We start from the raw sequence: 22,762 nt of genomic DNA, 5'->3' as shown, positions 1-22,762 counted from the left end.
TGTAAACGACATTTCTCGTGAAGATTTTTGGGCTATTAGGTAGCAATTGTCCTTGAAGTGGTGTATCCACCACTTTGACCCTAACGTTGCTGCGTTGCTTTACTCGGGAGAATGCAACATACAATTGTCCATGGGCAAATACAGGTTCGGGCAAAAAAATTCCAACTCGATTGAGGGTCTGTCCTTGGGATTTGTTAATGGTCCTAGCAAAAGCAGGTTTTAGAGGAAACTGTCGACGTTTTAATTTAAAAGGTAACCCAGTTTCTGAAGGACACAAATCGATGCGTGGAATAAATACAATGTCTCCTTCAGCTGAGCCAGTAATTACTTTAGCCTGTATGATGTTGCGGAGTAAGGCAATGACAATGAGGCGAGTGCCATTGCAGAGACCTTTCTTGGTGTTTAGGTTTCTTAATAGCATCACAATGGTGCCAATTTTAAGTTTTAAGAGATGTGATGGCATTCTGATGGCATTCCTGATGGTGTCAGAGAGTTTAAAAATTCAACTGGGTAGTTTTCACATTCCTCTGCCTCATCAGCATCGACAGAATCATCGCTTGTATATACAGTATAATCACCACTGATGCGATCCATTACTTTACAGTTCAGAAAATCGATGTCATCATTTTTCGGACATAGTATAGCATGTGATGCAGCAGTGTCGAGGCTTTGTTGGTCATTAACATCAATGCAAATATGGTCTCCAAAGATCTCGGTTACTATAGAGCCAGTGCAAAGCATGTCTGGAGGAATTTCAATGACATCCTCTCCAAGGTTATGTTCATTAGACAGCTCACCATTTCCAAGTTTAAGCAACCAAGTGCTGTATTCAGGATCAGTGGAGCGCATGTTGTTAATTAGCGGTAGTTTGGTAAAATGTTGCCAATGTTCTGAATATTTAATGCAGGAATCTACAATGTCTATTCTTGTTCCAAGAGCGATGACGGGAAGTCATTGTCTGAAGTCTCCTCCAAGAACAATAACTTTACCTCCAATTGGTGTTTTATTTTTTCAGCAACATTTGTTGTCATGATGTCACGTAGAAGTCTATCTATCACATTCAATGCATGTTTTTGGACCATAGTGCACTCATCAATAATAAAAAGTTTTGTACTCTGTAAATGTTTTCCTGCATTTGTATCGTTTTTAATCCTGGAAACAGATGTTTCGTTGATCGGAATAGGTATGCCATATAGAGAGTGGATTGTTCGGCCTCCTTGTATCAAGTTAGATGCTATTCCTGTAGTTGCTGCAGGTGACACAATTTCTCCTTGTCCTCTTAAATGATGTGTAAGTAGATGGTATAGGTAGGTCTTTCCACTGCCACCAGGTCCATCGAGAAAAAAGCACTTTGGTATTAAACTGCTATTTTGTAAAGCTTCAGTAATGACATCATAGGCAAAAAGTTGCTCCTGATTAAGAGTTTCTTTCATCTCTGCAGCTTTTTTTAACTCATAATCCTTATCATATTGTTTAAGGATTTGTTTAATATTTTTTGCTGGGCGTGGTAAATTATAATCAGCAAAAGTTTTTCCATGGACTATGAGGACATCTTGGACATCTTTCATAGCATATCCTTCACAATCGATACACTCTTCAGTGTTGCTGTGGTATGTATGACAATAGTCTTGTAAAAAAGGGTCCTTAAATTCATTCCACAATTCAAGTGGATTACTGGGGGGGCCAAAAATACAGATATAAGCAAACATGTCTCTAAGTTGGGAAGGCATGTTAAGAATGCAAGCATCTGTTAAAGTATGTCTCCAGATGCTATCATCGAATAATAATCCAAGTGCTAACGCAGCATCCTTAAAGGTTTCATGCATAACTCCATTGACGGTTTTAATGCTGTCAAAACTGGTAGCAGCTTTTACATGCAGTAACAACAAACGTAAATAATAGCCTTCTTGGTCTTTCACACTAACAGTATACATTCTTCCAATAACTGTGAGACCCCCTCGTTTTCTTTGTTCCCATGTGCCTTATTTCCAAACGTAGAGTTCTGGAATTTCGCGGTAGAAATAGTTATGTGCATTGTGGTCGATCTTATTAAGGTTGAAATACGCCATAAGTGTAGAATTGGAATTGAGCTTTTGATGGATGTTGTCTGCAGAGTCATTCTCATGAAAATAGAGTGGTTGAGAATTAGGCAGATGTACGGCTAGGCGAATGATGGCATGAGATTGTTTATGCATAGGAAAAGCAAATATCCACCATGCAGCTTCAGGTGCACTAACATATCTGGTATCCGTAAATTGGTGTGTTTCATCATGTTGGATGTTATTTTGGGAAATTTCAAGGTTGGCTTTGTCATGTCCTTTGTAAACGTATTTAAATAAATATTTTACACTTTGAATGGAAGCACATATTTCTACATTAATATGGCACTTGTGTTTGGTGAGTAAAAATGGGTTATATGGAACTACCCATGAATTGTCAATCGTCTTAGAATGGTGTTCATATGTTTTGCCAATGGGTCTGCGGTAAGTGGGATAGCCATCCTTTTATTTGATGGTATATGGTTGGTATTGTTTAGGGAAACCTTTGCTACACTTTCCAAGATCCATACAGGGAGAATTAGGATTGTGTTCTCCACAGGGACCATGAATCATGTGTTGAAGAACAATGTTATGGAGCTGAGGGTAGATTGTTTCATAAGGTATTTCAGCCCAGACTATATTGTCTATGTCCGCCTCAGTCCGTAATTTAGACAGGCTGTCAAGAATAATTAAAATATGAGCGTGTGGGAGACCACGCTTCTGAAATTCAATGACATGGACCATTGCAGTGACGTTTCCAAATAATCCACTGCTAATGTCTTTTAAGAGGGATTCCAGTTTAATTTTAAAGACACGTGCAACCAAGTCTGGTCTGTGTTCAACACGCTGCCACGGTTCTAAATGTGTAGTAATCTCATTCCACTTAGGATTACATGTCATGGTGATAAATAGATCTGGTCGACCATACTTTGTAACAATAGCCATAGCATCCTGGTAGCGCTGCTGCATGTTTCTTGGACTGCCTTCAAAAGAAGATGGTAAAATGACGGTTTTCCCAATAGGGATGCCCTTTTGAACCGATTTTTTGAGTAGATGTTCTTGAAGGAGGCAGTAATCCTCCACTTTTAAATCTTTTTGGTGTTTGCGGATGTAATGTAGGTGATTAGCTTCGATTTTGACATAAGCATCTACTAAATATTGCTGTGTTAGCTTACCACCATTGAGGAGTGGATTAAAGTAATTTCTGACAGATAACATATAGCAATAGTATTGGAGTTGAGTGATCCTCCTCGAACTTTTGCCTTGTTGTTTGAGTCCATCATGCCATCCTTGGTCTCCATAAGGGAAAAATATTGGATAGAGGAGGGCATCCAAATTGCTATGGAGAATACTAATTTGTTGTGTTTTTGGAGCTAAAGGGTTATGGGGATCAGGTTTTAAATGAATTAATATGTCTCTATTGAAAGGTGGCTCACCATTGTCATTTTGAAACACGACTGCTACTTCACTGACAGTGGGATTATTGTAGCGTCGAGGGTCTTGAGTACGATCTTGTTTAATAGCCATAGTGATGTTTGGCATGACAGTTCCGTTTTGTAGAGATTTAATTTTTTCTTGTTCTTCCACATCACGTAACATTTGATAAGCTTCCACAAAAGGATTAATAGTTTGGATTTGAAGGGCAATAATGTTCATCAATGTAGGATGACATTTTTGATTTTCTTTACATCGTAAGCGTTGTTCGTTTGCGGTAGTGGTATCGAGAATGTAAAGTTGGGCAAATGCGCGTTGCTGGTCATCTGAGGGATGTAGTGTTCCAGTTCTATGATAGATCTGGCCATGTATGCGGAAACAGTATGGGCCATATCCAGGAGGTGGTGAAATATTTGCACCCATGGAGGCAAAAGCAAAGGAACTGTTAATACTGCGAATATTATCCATGAAATTTTTGCTAAATTCACTTTGCCCTTTCAGCAAACGTGTAAAGACATCAGGATATTGTAGTATGGGTACATGGACTTTACCCTTCTGACAGCAGAGCGTAAAGTTGTTATCAGAAGGTATCTCTGCTACAAAATGCAAAGCTTCGCAATGCTCACATACATGGGTCATGTCACCACAGCTGTGTTCGGTAATACTATTTTCATCATTAGTGAAAATGTGAGGTTGTAGTAGAAGTGCATGTCCAACCGATGGGGTGCGCCTAGTTTTGAGACCAACGTATATTTGTCTTGGTTGCACTTTCTGCGGGCTAACTGCAGCTTGTATGTGAAGAAACTGTGCGTTGGTATTGAATGGTGGTATTGATAGGGCAGAAACAGATTGCTGATTAGTTATGTCAGTGAACGGCATATAGGATGAAGTGTGGTAGTAACTTGTTCCACATGCTGATGTGGAAGCATCCTGTTGTGAGTCTACTAATAATGATGAGGAAGAAGCCGTCTGTTGTTGGCGGTGATGGCGTGTAGAGGCTTCTTCAGCCAATGTAATAGATTTAGAGTTAGGGGATTCGTGTGTGAGACGACGGCGTTTATAAGCCTTAATCTTGTCAAGTCGATGCTGTTTTTCCTCAGGAGTCTCATTAGAACGGCGTTGTTTTTGTCGTAGTGCTAAAGCTGCTTTCCTTTCACTGGCATTGGCATACTGTGCATCGGTATTGAATGGTGGTATTGATAGGGCAGAAACAGATTGCTGATTAGTTATGTCAGTGAACGGCATATGGGATGAAGTGTAGCAGTAAATTGTTCCACATGCTGATGTGGAAGCATCCTGTTGTGAGTCTAATAATAATGATGAGGAAGAGGCCGTCTGTTGTCGGCGGTGACGGCGTGCAGAGGCTTCTTCAGCCAATCTTATGGATTTAGAGTTAGGGGATTCGTGTGTGAGGCGACGGCGTTTATAAGCCTTAATCTTCTCATGCCGATGGTGTTTTTCCTCAGGAGTCTCATTAGCACGGTGTTGTTTTTGTCGTAGTGCTAAAGCTGCTTTCCTTTCACTGGCATTGGCATACTTTTTGTTATGACTCATGTTGGCACAGGTAAAGGAGTCTATTTCGCAGTTATCTGGCAGTGAAGAAGGCGTCCTGGAGTATTGTAGAGTAAACAGATACTAATTGACCCTGTAATTGCCCAGCAGTAGTTATGAAGTGGTAGTGGCAAATTGGCCCTGTAGTTAGACACCGGCAGAGGAGCAAGGCAGCAGTAGTTATGGCGGTAGAGGCAAATTGGCCCTGTAATTAGACACCGGCAGAGGAGCAAGGCAGCAGTAGTTATGGCGGTAGAGGCAAATTGGCCCTGTAATTAGACACCGGCAGAGGAGCAAGGCAGCAGTAGTTATGGCGGTAGAGGCAAATTGGCCCTGTAATTAGACACCGGCAGAGGAGAAAGGCAGCAGTAGTTATGGCGGTAGAGGCAAATTGGCCCTGTAATTAGACACAGGCAGTGAACAGTCAGAGGAGCAAGGCAGCAGTACTTATGGTGGTAGAGGCAAATTGGCCCTGTAATTAGACACCGGCAGAGGAGCAAGGCAGCAGTAGTTATGGCGGTATTGGCAAATTGGCCCTGTAATTAGACACCAGCAGAGGAGCAATGCAGCAGTAGTTATGGCGGTAGAGGCAAATTGGCCCTGTAATTAGACACCGGCAGAGGAGCAAGGCAGCAGTAGTTATGGCGGTAGAGGCAAATTGGCCCTGTAATTAGACACCGGCAGAGGAGCAAGGTAGCAGTAGTTATGGCAGTAGAGGCAAATTAGCCCTGTAATTAGACACCGGCAGAGGAGCAAGGCAGCAGTAGTTATGGTGGTAGAGGCAAATTAGCCCTGTAATTAGACACCGGCAGAGGAGCAAGGCAGCAGTAGTTATGGCGGTAGAGGCAAATTGGCCTTGTAATTAGACACCGGCAGTAAACAGGCAGATGACCAAAGCAGCAGTAGTTATGGCGATAGAGGCAAATTGGCCCTGTAATTAGACACTGGCAGAGGACAAAGGCAGCAGTAGTTATGGCAGTATAGGCAAATTGGCCCTGTAATTAGACACCGGCAGAGGACAAAGGCAGTAGTTATGGCGGTATAGGCAAATTGGTCCTGTAATTAGACACCGGCAGAGGAGCAAGGCAGCAGTAGTTATGGCGGTACAGGCAAATTGGTCCAGTAATTAGACACCGGCAGTAAACAGGCATAGGACCAAGGCAGCAGTAGTTATGGTGGTACAGGCAATGCCAAGCGTCCGCACAGCAAGTCGGCGTGAGGTAAATGACGCAATTTCACGAATGCAAGATGGCGTCGGCGAAATCTCGCGAGATTTCGCCGACGTCGTTAACACCTCTTGCCATGTTAACCCTCAACACACCACACCGCCTCAACACACACTCCTCTCACCTTTCACCTCCACTCATGTCCACTCACTCTTTCACTCCACATACGTTCCTTTCTCTCACTCCGTTTCTCATACTCACACCGTCATCGTCGCTGCCCCGACATCTTCCTCCGCCGCCGCGATCCAGGATCCAGACGTTCTCCAGGCCGCCGACATGTTCTTGCGGGACGCCATCTTGGATTTCGTGAAATCCCGCGATATTCAAGATAGCGTTGCCGCAACAACATGTCGCTGGCGTGGACGACATCGGGATCCAAAAAGATGGCGTCGGCGAAATCTCGCGAGATTACGCCGACACCATTTTGGATCCCGATGTCGCCCACGCCAGCGACATATTCTTGCGGGACGCCATCTTGGATGTCGTGAAGTCCCGCGATATTCAAGATGGCGTCGCCGCAACAACATGTCGCTGGCATGTACGACATCGGGATCCAAAATGGCGTCGGCGTAATCTCGCGAGATTTCGCCGACGCCATCTTTTTGGATCCCGATGTCGTCCACGCCAGCGACATATTGTTGCGGCGACGCCATCTTGAATCTCGTGGGACTTCACGACATCCAAGATGGCGTCCCGCAAGAACATGTCGGCGGCCTGGAGAACGTCTGGATCCTGGATCGCGGCGGCGGAGGAAGATGTCGGGGCAGCGACGATGACGGTGTGAGTATGAGAAACGGAGTGAGAGAAAGGAACGTATGTGGAGTGAAAGAGTGAGTGGACATGAGTGGAGGTGAAAGGTGAGAGGAGTGTGTGTTGAGGCGGTGTGGTGTGTTGAGGGTTAACATGTGTGTGTGTGTGTGGTGACGTCACCGGTTACAACTGGACGGAAGTTGTTACAACCGGAAGCTGGTTAGGGCATTTATTATTATAGATACAGTTCCGACCAAAGGTTTTGCATTTTTCTGTATGGTTGTTGTGATGCCATTGTCCTGGTGATGAATTGAAAATGCATGAGGCTGTCATCGTAAAAGACCTTAACTTTAACCAAAATAGTTTAGAATATACAGTAGGTATGGTCATTTAATTAAAGAAAACTGACTGTCAAAATTTTTGCATATACTATATATTGATCACAACATAGATAGTAATTCATTGTTACAATGCCATAACAGAATATTTGGTTGCCTAAACTGTTGCTTTAATTACTGCACCACACCGACAGGACATTGAATCCACTCAGGAAAGAGACATCCTGAGAGATCTTGCTCCATTCCATTTGCAAATCTCTAAACAATTCATCTTTATTGCTATGGGTGTGGGCCCCAACTCGTCGCCCTAACTCATCTCAAAGGTGCTATATAGGGTGTAAATCAGATGATTGGCTTGGCCATTTCAACAGGAAAACAGTTTTCTTTTCTAACCAATTTTTTACTAAATTGGATGTGTGCTTAAGATCATTTTCTTGCTGGAATTTCCAGCCCCTGCCTTCTTTGGTTTTACCATGTAACAGCATTAAATTCTCCAGTAAATCCTTGCACACGGTAGCATTCATATTTCCATCAATTCTATGCAGAGGGCCAAAGCAGATTCAGAAAAGCAGCCCCCAAAAATGACATTGCCACCACCATGTTTCACTGTAGGTGTTTGATACCTTTCATAATTACGTTTTCCAAATGAGCGGTATATATAGTGCTTGCCATCACTACCAAACAGATTGAACTTGGATTCATCTGACCACAATACCCCTTTCCCTTTCCATTGGGTGCGTTCTTTGGCATACTCAAGTTGGACCTTCCAGTCCTTTGAAGAGATGAATGGCTTCTTGACTGGAACTCGTGCATTCAACCACACTGTCCTTACCCATCGCACTTTGTTTGGCGAGTCACTTTGACCCCAGATTCTTCATTCATTTTGTGCAAACTCTGTACAGCACTTTTATGGACATCAGATACTGACTTTTCCTTAACAATGTGATCAACTTTGGAGGAAGATTTCCATGGTTGTCCACTTTTAGGTTTGTCAGCTTTTCCATATCCTTCTTTATCTTTATTATACATGACTCTTCACTCTGAGAACAGTTGAATTCCATACCTACCTCTTTTTGGCTTTTGCCTGACTTCACTCTCAGAATAATAAGCTTCCAGACATCTGGTGATAAATTTGGCTTTGTCTTTGCCATGTTTTAACCGATAAACACATACTAAAAAAAATTTTTTAGCCAAAATTCGACTACCCATGACAAAATATGCAAAACAATTTGCCAAGCAAATGTTGAAAGCTAACACATAAAAGAATAAAACAATATCAAACACAATTTTCATCCTTATAGTCGACAACCATTTGCTTCCGGTTTACTAAAATCACCAGGAAAATGTCATCACAACAACCAGACAGAATTAATCACACTTTAAAAAAAATATGCAAACCTTTTGGCCACTACTATAAATATACGAGGATATCAAAACTTTATACTTGGATGAGACATGATTAAGAGTGTGGTGGCGTCAGGCAGTCTCTGAAAGGAGCCTTAGGTCGGGGTGACACTCGAGTGAAATACGGACAAGTGAGAGGGGTAAAAACCACACAATACATAAGGATTCTACGGTCCGTACCAATCGCAGCATGCTGCGATTGTCAGCGTACTACGCCCGTAGTGCGCCAATGAAAGTCTATGGGTGCACAAAAAATACGCATTACACACGGACCACACGTGTGACTTGCGAGAAATATGCAGGTCTTTTGGCAGGTGACAGGAAATGGGCCAAACTATTATCATGAAGCTTAGACATGCTAATTAGCTCAAAAAGCGCTCCAAGCATCCAGGAAGTACGCCTCCACGGAGTACATCAGCATCATGACACCATAATTCCTCAATGTGGAGATGCTGAATGTACTAGTGCAGGAGCGGCTGGAAATCTGGGACCAGCGTGATGCCCATTATGCCAACCGGGCAAGAAAGGAGGCGTCATGGAGGCGCATATGTCGGCAGATGTTCCACGATTTTTGTGATCGGCCACGTGAGGAGCAGCAGCAAATGAGTAAGTACAACCCAAAAAGTGTTTAAAATTATCTCACATCAAAAAAGGCATTTAGAATCAGGGCCCCCCCTTCCTGTGCTTGGCCTTTTTGCCTCATGAGGCGTGTAGATTTTTATGTGATCCATTGTTTTACACTGACATAATTTGACCCAGGCAAAAAGCTCCTCATCCTCCTAGCCAACCAAGTTATTAAGTGTAGTTACTTGACCCCTGAACTATTGTGACCCTGTGTATCTGGCCTGGATGCCCCAATTATATATGCCACCCTGGGTAGAAAGCACACCCTAGAAGGCCACATGCATAGGCTACTTGTAGCAAATTTTAGCAAGCAAATATGTGAAATTGAGAATATTTCCTGTCACATTGCAGTGGAAGATGTGATGAGACACTGGCGCAGCGTCCGCGACCAATACAGGCGGGAACGTCAGCTGCGAGCCAAGAGTGGTGATGCGGGCCACACAAAGGGAAAATATATTTATTATGATCGCCTCTCCTTCCTCGCTCCTATTCTGGATCTGAGACTGTAAGTAGATACCTCTCACCACATTACACAGATACTTTACAGGGACAAAACTAATGTTTAGGATTTTGGCTCTGTTCGATTTCATAACAGAACTCAGTCCAACCTTACGGAGAGAGAAACGGTCTCAGATACAGAGGCCATAATTGATCCTGTGGCTGGAGAAGAAGAGGTGGCTGGCCCATCTTCTCCCCCTCCAAGAAGCATGTGTGAAAATTCCTCTCTGGAAAACCCAGTGCCTGCACCACAAACCCCACCACCATGACTACATCCACAAGCAGGACCGTCTTCGCAGCACCATCTGCCATACAGGAGGAGCAGGGCAGCCTCAACACCAGCCCAACTGCCCAAATCCAGGGCTCCCCACAGCCTGCTGGACCATCCCGGCGAGGAAGAAGAAGGCACCAGATCCCTGCCCAAGATACCCGTACCATTGTTGACACAGGGGTACTGAACTATCTGGCAAGAGTCAATAATGATGATGGCGAGGAGGCGTACTCACGCAGCCTGGCCCGTTATCTTTGGGCCCTTTCCCATGAGGTGAGGCTACGTATATGAGGATGTTTTCAGATCCTGCTTGATGCAAGCACACCCCCCAATACCCCATATGAGTTATTTGAATATCTGGAGAGGCGGCAGCTTTCCCCAAGGAATCTGATGCGCCTTAGACACCCCACACACATGCTTGCGCAAGCAGGCTCTGAGGATCCATAAATATGTGGGCCTACACCTCACCCCCTTCCTCCCCCTACCCAATCTTTCCCACAGCAGCCACATATGTCTGCCTCTAGCCAACCTCACCAATATGGCCACTTGTTTCCACCCAGTGTTGGAGGCTGGTCCCAACCTGGTTGGGGACGACATGGCTATTTTGGTGGGTATGAGCCACGGGCCTACCAGCCCCAACTAGAGGCCCCTCTACAATTTCAGTCAGCCCAGTACCCACCACAATCCCAGGAGGCAGTACACTACCCACATCATGGGCAACAGTATGCCCCCACACAAGCGATGGCCAAGTTGGCCAAAGTAGCCAGCAGCAAACACAGGCTGGTCTTCCGCTTTCTCCTCCCCCGACCTACCAAAATTTGTAATGTAGCCATTTTGGTCTTGCATAATGGTTTTGTTGTATTTTTGTTTTTTGTGAAAATGTTTTGTTTCTAAATTTTCACATCTGCAAAAAGGCCACTTTGGGCCATTGCCACATTTATCATATGGCAATAATATGTTTTTCAAAACAAAAAAAGGCAAAAGTAAACATTTGTCTACTACATTTTACGTCTCTGTCTCAAATATAAAAAATGGTGTCAGCATACTAACATACGCTTACCAAGGCAATTAAACAGTCAGAGAATCATAAGGGGTTTAAATATATATATTTAGACAGACATAAGCAAAAAAATTATAACATAGACACAGCATGCTCTTGCCAATAAGTTTCCCCCTCAAGTGACACAAAGTAATTTGTGAAAATATCACGCACTTTGAGCCCAGAGAGTGGTCTACGTTGAGGGTTGATAGGTGGTTTCGCCCTACGCACATTGTCCGACCCACGCACAACACCAGCAGAGAAGGAACAATCATGTATCCTGGTGAAGTTATGAAGAACGACACATGCTTTGATAACTTCATTCACATTTTGTTCACTCAGCTGAATGGCAGACTGTAGGACCCGCCATTTGCACAAAGAAAGCCAAAGGAACACTCCACCAGTCGCCAAGCACGTGATAGGCGCAAGTTAAAAATTCTGCGCCAGTGGTCCAGGTTGCGCCGGGGATATGGCCTCATGACATTGCGCGTTAACTGAAACACCTCATCTGCCACAAGGACATAAGGGACAGATTCTTGACTGGAGCTTGGTAGCTGGCATCGTGGGGGTAGATCCAACTGGTTGGTGCGTAGCCGCCGACCCATAATGGAGGTATTGAAGACTCAAGAGTCTCCCGTCCTTACATAGGCCCCAATGTCGACAATTATAAAATTGTATTGAGGGTCAGTCAGAGCCAACAATACAACAGAAAAGTATTGTTTATAATTGAAGAATTGGGAGCCAGAGTTCGGCGGCTTACGCACCCGGATATGTTTGCCATCAAGGGCCCCAATACAATTAGGAAACTGGCATTCCTCCTCAAAGTCCCTTGATATCCTCAACCAGTCTTCCATCCTGGGCTCGGGCATGACGAGTTTATGGAGTCTTGACTATATTTGACTACATGTCGACCTGACTATGCCAGAAATGGTAGATCTTCCAATGAGAAACTCATGGTGGAGGGCGGCATAAGACAGGCCAGTGGACAAGAAGCTGAAGAACAACAGAAATGGAACATTTTACAAGGGAAAAAATGATAAGAATACCAGCTACATACATACCAAACTTTTTTTTGCTTCATATCTACTAACACACATATATTTTCTAGCATAATAACTACGTGATATTCAGTACATATTACACATAACATTCTGGTATGTAAGTTTAAATATATGTGGACTAAGATGAGGGCAACAAAATTATTCTCTAAACCAAAACAAAACATACTTTGGGCAACACATCATGAACATAGAGAATGTGGTTGTGTAGTACATGACGTAATGTGAGAAGTCGCTCCTCTGCAGATATAGCTTTGCGCATCCTTGTGTCCGGAAAGGTGATCCCAGGGTGCACTGTCTCCAAGAGTAGATCAAATGTTGCAAGGCTCATGCGACAGTATTGGTAAAATTTTTCCGGATGATCCCGCAGAGAAGAATAGAGGCGGTGGAAATGACCTCTTGTGAGTCGCTGCCTCAAAAGTGGATGGACCCACAAGCATCTCCTCCTCCGCGGATCCACTATCACTGGGTATGGGTGACCAAAGCGGCGTGACAAAAGCCAGTTGAAGAGAACCTGCTCAGTTGTGTTGAAACTCAGACTGTCTGTCATGTTGGCCATACAACAGCAACACACCTAGTCAAGGCAAGGTCACAAATGGACAGAATGGAGGTAGCCACCTGTTGCAGAGGCAATAAATAGGGTGCAGGCTGATGATCTAAATAGTTAGCAGGCCTCAAAACCGTTAAATGTCCATTTTGCAAGCCTGCAAGAAAATCTCGGCATACGGGTGGCATACGGATGCTTACATGCGCAAAATACGCGACCACACCTTGAATACGGATGACATACGGAGCACTATTTAGGGGACATTTCTCCATATTACGCATGCAAAATACGGACCGTATTTTGTGTCGCTTAGTGTGACCCCAGCCTTATTGTTATAGTTTCTTCAGGTTTAATTTTTCAGTTTTCTCTATATACACATTTGGCCTTTATGCTAATAAGATGGTAAGAGACCTTTAAGTTACGGGTAGTTCTGTCATTGAGATCTTGTTTTAATCCAAAAAGACGTTGCAGATTAGAAAATTGATTAGAGATTAATTAAACTTGAAGTGGCCGCGCTTAAACGCTGTGTGATGAGTAAATAAAGCAAACTAAAAATGACAGTGAAACTAAAAAACAAACATTACTCACTGTTGCGGAGACTTGCTGTGGCTGATCATATTGTAATTTGAATCATGAATGTTAAAAAGAAAAGGCTCTAAACTGGAGCACAAACCAGGGAGCGTCCTCCCGTTTGCAAAAAGACACAGCTCCCCGCAAGGAAGAGCGTCCCCCTGAGCGGCAGACAGCCACGGCCGATGGCGCCGCCGAGCACTAGCGTGGTGAGCAAGGGGCGTGACTGGCGGGGGGCGTGAATAGTGGGTGGTGACGTCACCAGTCCGTACAAGACGGACATGTGCAAGGGCCAATCCTGACGCGTTTCGGGGAAGCCGTTCCCCTTCCTCCCCTTTGAGGAAGGGGAACGGCTTCCCCGAAATGCGTCAGGATTGGCCCTTGCACATGTCCGTCTTGTACGGACTGGTGACGTCACCACCCACTATTCACGCCCCCTGCCAGTCACGCCCCTTGCTCACCACGCTACTGCTCGGCGGCGCCATCGGCCGTGGCTGTCTGCCGCTCAGGGGGACGCGCTTCCTTGCGGGGAGCTGTGTCTTTTTGCAAACGGGAGGACGCTCCCTGGTTTGTGCTCCAGTTTAGAGCCTTTTCTTTTTAACATTCATGATTCAAATTACAATATGATCAGCCACAGCAAGTCTCCGCAACAGTGAGTAATGTTTGTTTTTTAGTTTCACTGTCATTTTTAGTTTGCTTTATTTACTCATCACACAGCGTTTAAGCGCGGCCACTTCTAGTTCAGTTGCAGTTGTTTTCTCAGTGGCAGACAGCACACTTAATCTGCCAGGTGTGCCAGCAGCTTATCCATTGACTGTGTATTTGTAGCGCCGGTGTGTGTTTGTTTCTTTGCATTAATTAAACTTGCTTCAAATTTTGCAAAAAAAAATCGAATTATCAAATTCACCATTATCCGGATTTTTTGCAATTTGTTTCTGGCCAATCTATGCTCCAGACCTTATTGGTTATATTCTGTTCAGGGTTGGACTGGCCCATCAGAGAACCGGAGAATCCTGTGGTGGGCCCTAGCTTCTCCTTCAGGAGAGTTCATAGTGCAAACCTTGCAGTTGCTATGGGGCTCTTCAGTGGGGGAGAAAGGTGGGCCCTCAGAATCAATTCTCTGGTGGGCCCAAAGTTCTTCAGTCTGACACTGATTATGTTACTCATTTTTTTTTCAATTATAGAGACTTTGTAAAGTTATGAATTTTTGTAATATACTTTAGTACTTATTTTGCTTTGTTCTGTCTATAACATCATACTGAATGAGCTGACTTGTCCGCCTAGATGATTTGAACTGCAAGTTTAGCTTAGATCCGTACTCCGAGAGAGATTCTCTGCTCCCATCCCCATAATTAAACACTATTCCCCTGTATTTTTAAGGGGTAGCGTCAAGATTTCTCTTGAACAGTTCATAGCTATTCAGTCTCCTTATTTACTGGTTGCTAGGAGGGCAGGTACTCCTTTGTGTGACAGTTGTAATCCAAGAACTTCCTCCTTCTGTAACATGTTAGTAGTCTGTCAAAGTTTGTATATATTGCTATCATGTGATATTTGCATATAGAGATAACAGGGCATTTGAACAAGCACACAGCTGAGGAAAGTGAGAGCCATGATTCAGAGAATTGCTCTGGATGCTGGGGGAAAAGGAATTGTGATTATGCAGGACTGGGAGGTGAAAGGTAGTGAGAGGAAGGTGACTTCTGTAAAAAAAGAAAAAAATCAATGGGCTGAAGAGAGTTGATTGTGATATTACGAGTTAACACCGCTCTTCAATTGCAGCTTCTGTGCACTCTAGGCTATCACTACCAGGCTGTGATAGCTGAGCTCCATAAAAACAAGGTGTACACTATGTAAGATAAAAGCTTTCACAGCAGGAAAATAAAAACAGATAGAAAAAGCACGCAGTGATAATTTGCAAACTTTCTTATTTTCATGCTCTCTAACTAACTAAAGCAATTGAATAACATGAAAACACTCCTTTTAACAGCTATATCGATAGGTTTAAAAATAATTATGGTTCCTGGAGTCTTACCATGAAAAAAAATGGCTTGGTCCTTAAAGGGTTTATGCTAATCATTTGGTGACTGCTGGTGGTCTGACCATTGGGTCCCCTGTTGGTCAAGTGAATGGGAATGAGCATGTGCACCTCCATTCCATTAGTTCTCTATCAGACTCTTTGAGATAGCCGATGACAGCACTTCTTAAGGGGTTAAGTGAAGTTCTCTATGTCGGTATACAAAGAGTTTTTTAAGGCAACAACTAATGAATGGTGTTTGCTCCAGAGATCAAATTGAATGAAAGTTATTATCTCTCTATCATAAATACCGTAAGAACTGGAAACATAAAGTTGCAGGATGAGACTAACAAGAGCTGCCTTGTTGGTGGCATCATATGACCATCATTAGAAACCATGTCTAATGTCGACTTGTCTCTGCATAAGAAGGCAAATATTGATATTAGTTCTGTGTTGAGTAACTTGTTGGTTTTCACATGAATTCATTCATTGTTGGACTAAGTGGAATTATTGAAAATCTAAAAGTTCTAGGATTTGTTTGAATCAAGACTACTTTATGAGCGTCCCTACCCAAACCAAAGCCTTTGACCCCGATTCAAGACCGTCTTGATGAGAAGGCATGCTGGAGTCAGATACCCTTGATTCATTGGGAGATGCACGAGTCTTATGGTGTGAGAAAGCCAAAAGTCACATAGCGAAATCTCGAGCTGCGCCAAAATTTTACTACTTTTCAAAGTTTTTTAATGCGTAAAAGCATTGATGAATCAAACCCTATATTGTTATGAATTAGATCGCAGGGAACCAGTGTTTACCAGGAGATTAGGGAAACCAAAGCTATTTCCACATAATATTTCCAATTATACCGGTGCTCCCCCAGTTCCTATCACATCTTATCTGGCCTCCAAAAATGGGTTGCCCAATCCAGACGATCTCTCTCCTGTGACACTTCATCCAGTAAAAGACCTACTACAGTTTAGCAAGGTTGTCGACATAATGCAGGTCTGCACAACATACGTCTGCTTTCAGACGCGAATACATTTGAACATGGCACGGTGGCGGATGGGACTGGGGTAGAGGAGCGCTAGTCAGCCCCCAGCCAGTATACTGCTGACCACATCACACTGCTGCCGGCGCCAAAGAGGAAGTGGACGTGTTGGGCACCAGTAATTGTGATACTACAAGGGTACATGGTAGGGCACGGGGATATTATGGGGCAATTTGGGACATTATGTGACAATGGAGGACATTATGGGTCAATTAGGGCGGATTGGGAAAGGGGAATAGTATATTGAGGGGCAGTGCATTGGGGACTGACTTCATGCAGAGAGGCAGTGTGGGAGGTGAAATGAAAAGGGGAAGTTTGGAAGGATATTATGGAGAGGGGCAGTGTGGGGGATAATTTGGAGAGAGGCAATGGGGAGAATATTGTGGAGAGGGGAAGTGTGGGTAGATATTATAGAGAAGTATCGTGTAGGAGGATATTATAGAGAGAGGCAATGTATGATGGGATATTATAGAGTGGAGCAGTGTGGGGGATATTATAGAGATTGGCAGCATGCGGGGATATTATAGATAGGGGCAGTGTGGAGGGATATTTTGGAGGGGGGCTGTTGGGGGGACATTATGGAGAGAGACATTGTGGGGAGGATATTTTGTTCAGAAAACGCAGTGAGGGCCAATTATTTATTCAGAGTGCAGTATAGGAGATGTTTTCATTTATGGAGCAGTATAATGATTTTTTATTTTTAAGGTACCATTTCAGGGAGTGCTGCTGAAGATGGATAAGAGGGAAGTTTAGAGAGAGGAGCTTTGGGTGTGAAATCTCATTATGGCGCCTGTACTACATGCTGTGACGGAGTCAGCTTACGCTGAGTCGATTTCTTTAGAGTAGACCCTCTGGGTCATGGCACCCACCTAGGGCGAGCTGACCTTGCGAGGAACCACCCCCTATACAGGGAGTGTCAGGGGCAAGACCAAGGGGGTGAGCCACCATGACTGCTGGAACCAGACGGCCGGCTCAAGTAGACAATAGGTACGAGTGTCTGACGACAGAGGACGTGCAGGTAACGAGACAAGACAGTACGTGAATTCAAAGTATCTTCATTAAGGCAAATTCAGGATAACATTAAGTGCAAAACGTGATAACAGGCAAACACAGCAAGATGCGTGGTTGTAAATAAAAAAAAAAGTAGCATACACCAGCATACTTGCCATATGGGGAATATATCATAATAAAGGCAATATAGCAGTAAAATACCCCATAATACTCACAGTGCTGTGGACTGTAAACAGACCAATTGTCAAACTGACATAAGAGGAGAGGGAAGATAAAAACCTTCCAAACGACAATAAAGGTCAAAATATATAAAATTGCTTTATTGGACACAGGGCAAGGAACAATACAGATTTAAAATAATAGCTGATAGCTTGTCACAAAAAGGCACCGTAGTCTCCACATGCTGCTTCAATATAACCCATATAAGGAGGACAGAGAAATATAACCGTCATTCCATATAAAGAGCATACCATCCTCAGTTTAACAGTGATAGCACATAAATACACTGAAAGTGACAATGTAATAAGCAATGGGTACGTCCTACATTACCTAATATGTGCAAGTGCACGCAGACAATGGAAGAGGCCGGTGCCCGCCCCGACGCGCGTTTCGGGAACCTTCGTCGGGGCGGGCACCAGGCCTCTTCCATTGTCTGCGTGCACTTGCACATATTAGGTATCACTAATCTTCCCTCTCCTCTTAAGGTGCGTGGTTGGCATGCCAAGGTCCATGGCATGGTACGTGCCAGAAGGCAAGCCCGGTTACCGACAAGGACACAATGGCATCGGACTCTGGACAGCTGGCAAGGATCAGGGCATCAGGCTGCGGACACTGGATCCGGACATCAGGCCGCAGTCATCAGGCTTACAATCCAATCTCTGGCAGCGATCGGCAGGTTCCGGGTATCCGGCAGGCAAACCAGGGTTCAGGCAAGGAGGCACGACAGATCTCCAGACATGGTGCATGTTAGAGAACATGCCAAGGTCCACGGCAAGGTTCTAGGCAGGGTGCATGCTAGGGGCACACCAGGGTCCAGGGCAAGGTGCAAGGCAAGGTGCGTGTGTAGGGGACACGCCAGGTTCAAAGTACTAAACATGGTGCGTGTGTAGGGGACACGCCAGGGTTTGAAGTTCAAAGTACAAGACATGGTGCGTGTGTATGGACACGCCAGGGTTCAAGATCCAAGGCAAGGTCCTGCGTGTGCCGAGGGACACGCCAGGGTCAGGGCTCAAGGCAAGGTCCTGCGCGTGCCAAGGGACACGCCAGGGTTAGGGTTCAAGTCAGGGTGCATGCTAAGAGACACGGCAGGGTTCAGGCTAAGGCAAGGGCCTGCGCATGCTAGGAGGCACGCCAGGGTACAGGCTGGGGCCTGTGCGTGCAAGAGGGCACAACAGGGTACAAGCTAGTGCCTGTGCGTGCAAGAGGGCACGACAGGGTACATAGCAAGACCTGCGCGTACTTTTACAGACGCATGGGGAGGTATGCCAAGGTGCAGGCTAGGGCCTGTGTGTGCTATTAGAGAAGCACGCAAAGCACAGTGCAGAGACAGCATGGGTGCAAGGAAGCACAGAGAGCACGGCTGGGTCACTGGCTAGCTGGTCGGGCTGAGGCACAGACAGACGGGCAAGACTCCGGCGAACCCGGTTGAGGCATAACAGGCAACACAGCTGTCACTGGCCGACGAGCACAGCTGAGGCACAAACAGGCGGGCACGGCTAGGGCAGGCACGGCTGAGGCACAAACACGAGGCGGCCAGACGCATGCAAAGGGCACACGAAGAAACAAGGCAAGGCAAGAAACAAGGCAAAGCTAGACAAGGTACAGAACAAGGAGCTGAACGTAGGCAGAAGCATAGAGTGGGGTCAGAGAGAGTATGGGGCTAGCAGCGGAGCGTAGCAGAAGCTCAGAGACGGGTCAAGGGAGAACTTTGAGACTAGCCATGAAATGTGCTAGAGAGCTGTATTGAGAACTGTTTAGCAATAAGGTTTGGATACGGCTTTAAAGAAGGCACCACATGGATATGACACAATTTTATTATACAATGAATGATTAATTTAAATGATAAAACACCAAATTAGTGGAATATATGACAATGATATAGCAATTACGAGAAATAGAAAATAGTTTGATATTGCGTATACTTATATATTCAAACTACAAAGGTTTTGGTACATATACTCACATCAGAAAGAAGAGAAAGTGTCTTCACTAGGGGCTTTTACATCATCTGTCCGGAAATACTTCAGCTGGAGAAGCGGTTAGCGAAGACAGAGATTGCTTCCTAGTATCTACACTGCGAAGAGCGTCCCCTTACACAGGTCCACAAAAGCTTCTGTTTTCAGTGACTGCTTCACCAGCTTTTACGTATATACTTTAAACAAAGGTTTACACGATGCAATATCGTGTAAACATGAAAATACACAAGTTAGTTGTCTGATGTTCCAATCACATGACAGTGGCCAGCTATCATGAATAAATAACATGAAACAAAACTTGCCTCTTCGGACTATTTACTCCTGTCCTAATATTTACATATGATAAGAGTAAATCATACACCGGGGTATAAACCAGAACAAAGTTTCTTTCCAACAATATACTATGATCAGAACCCTAGCACAAAATATATATATTTCAGACTACAGTTAAAGAGATCTTTAAGACTGGATACACTATAATGGGTTTCAGATCACCAACTATATTCCTGGTTCAGCATTAGGCTTCCTCAGCCATACTTCAATGGCCTTATGTACAATAATGTGCAATTGTCTATATGCGCGGTCCACTTTTAACTCCCATATGCTTTAAGACACAAATATCAGGTGATGCCTTGTCAATATACTCACACCATTCACTGCTCTTAAAATTCAAGTAAGTCAACAGCGCACACAAAGGTTAATTCTTTCCAGTAATCAGGATTAAACATACTGTTTCAACAAGCATTGTCTTTTAGCATACTCAACACTAAGGCTAAATCTCAATAGCCTTTGCCGGTCTGACCTCATGAACCCTGGTTTTCAAGAACTGGTCATGAGGCCTTCAAATGCTGACATTTCAGGCTCCTATATTTCAATATACAGTAATTTCAATATGGACTCTAAATAGGCATTTTTTATATAATTCACACTACAATCCACCCTTGGCTATCTGAAACCATATATTATTTATATCCAGTACCATATCCTAAAGGAATAACATTAACAGATGAGCGACATAGAGAAAACAAAGACGGAATACATTGTATACAGCAACATAAAGCAATACATGCACAGATTATTCCAAAAATTACTCCTAAAATATAGCGTAATTACCCAAAATCAGGCAGCCAGGAAAATAACCAATCCCACCATCTACTGTCACTTTGTGCGATGTGATTAACATATTCCTGTAACTGATCTATCTGAGACTGCAAATCCTGGCTGTGATACTATTAAACTCTTGACATCCATGATTATGAATTAACAACAAATAATCTATAGTTGCCCTATTTTGTAAAATTGCTTTCCGGTAACTTTGTATATCCAGTAATGTATTCTCTAAAGCTCTACTAGTAGTATTTATTGATCTAGCTACAAGACAAGATAATCTACCTTCAGTATCGGCAGCATATGCAATTATAGCAGGGGATCCTACCATCGTTAGATACATTCCTAGAATTTCTGATTCAGCTAATAAATTTACGTTATAATTACAATCATCTGGTAAGCGAGAAAGTCCTCTTTTTGAACGCTTAATTTTATGAGATGGGAATAAAGGATACATCATTAACCCTAATCTGGAAATAACACACCCCCCCTGTTATATTAGCCGGAATATAGTTAAAAGTTATATTCCCACAAGAAAACATCCACCCCTTGGGCAATTTTACATGTTGTGTGTATGACGGGGAAATTACTGTATTGTTACACCTCAGATTTTTTCCCGATCTAATTTTCTTACACTCTTTATCTGAGCGAGAACTACAAATAATATTAATCTCATTATGCCCTGTTTTTCTTTCTATTTTCATTTGCTGACATTTACCTATATTATTCTGGTCACAAGTCATTTGATAAAATAACTCAGCAGATGCAATGTTTTGAGTCTTTATAGGGTTCATATCTTCTGTAAGAAAGTCCTCTCCAGTACAGTTTGTGCAAGCATAATACGGGTTGTATATATAATTCTGGAGCACATCTCCTTCTTCAATCTATTCATCTCGGATAAATCCCCCTATCAATTTGGCCCACAGTCGTAAGGGGGTTGGTATGGCTACCATACAAGTTTCCAACACATTTGTAGCAGTAGCAGTCTTTGCCATACAAAAATGGCTCATGTTTGTCAGTTGTGCCAAATAGCTCCATAAATCCTGCTTGGTCTTCCATAAAGCCTCATTTTCCTTGATCGGAGTTTCTCTTTCCCCTCTGTATAACGGTTGGGTAGTAACAGAGACCAAAAGGACCATGCCTGTATCACCGCTCATCCACCATCTCCAATTTTGAATCTAAGAAGAAGATACTGTATATATATACATTATTTTCTGAGATAACACCTGTCTGTTTGGACGTGTTCCCACTTCTCTTGTCCTGGCTTCATCACGATTAGCACATTGTCTGCCCCTTGGGCAATCACCTCTGCAGGTTCTGGAGGACCTTTATCTCCAGGCTGCTTCACCCAAATCTTTGCACCATTATTCAGAGAATGAGTAGAGCCAAAACCTCGGTCTCCTCCAACTGTTATTATTGTAGGAGCTGTTCCCTTGATTACTTTCATTTTCTGGATAGACAAAATTAATAATTGAGCTATCCTATCTCCTTTTTGGATCAACAAGTCACTTTTCCCACTATTCAACAGGAGCACCTTGATTTCACCTTGATAGTCCTGATCTATCACTCCTCTCATCACTTGAATTCCCCTTAGGGCCAAACCTGATCTTGGAGCTATAAAACCAAAATGCCCGGGAGGCATTTGCAATCCTATAGCAGTTCTGATTAACTTTACAATCCCTATCTCTAGTCTAATTTCCTCATGAGATTGTAAATCTAGTCCTGCTGCCTGTGTGCTGGCTCTATAAGGTCCCAGAGCTCCCGGCTCTAGTTCCCAATAGAGAACTGTCTGTCCTGTGGTAGTAGCTTTCAGAGGCATGATCTGTAAATTGGGGGTAATCATCCTCATTAATGGTGTTTCCTGTTCTCCAATTGGTCTGTTATTAAGAATATTAAGGGCTTCATTTAAATGTTTTCTCCACCCTTTGTAGATTCCATTTCCCAATTTCTTCAGTTGTTCTTTCAATAACCCATTCATCCGCTCTACCAATCTTGCGGCTTGAGGATAATATGGGATATGAAAGATCCACTCAATGTTTTG

The sequence above is a fragment of the Dendrobates tinctorius genome, unplaced genomic scaffold, assembly GCF_039654945.1.
Source record: "Dendrobates tinctorius isolate UK_male_01 unplaced genomic scaffold, ASM3965494v1 ptg000093l, whole genome shotgun sequence".
NCBI classification, from domain to species: domain Eukaryota; kingdom Metazoa; phylum Chordata; class Amphibia; order Anura; family Dendrobatidae; genus Dendrobates; species Dendrobates tinctorius.
This window is presented reverse-complemented; position numbering follows the sequence as displayed.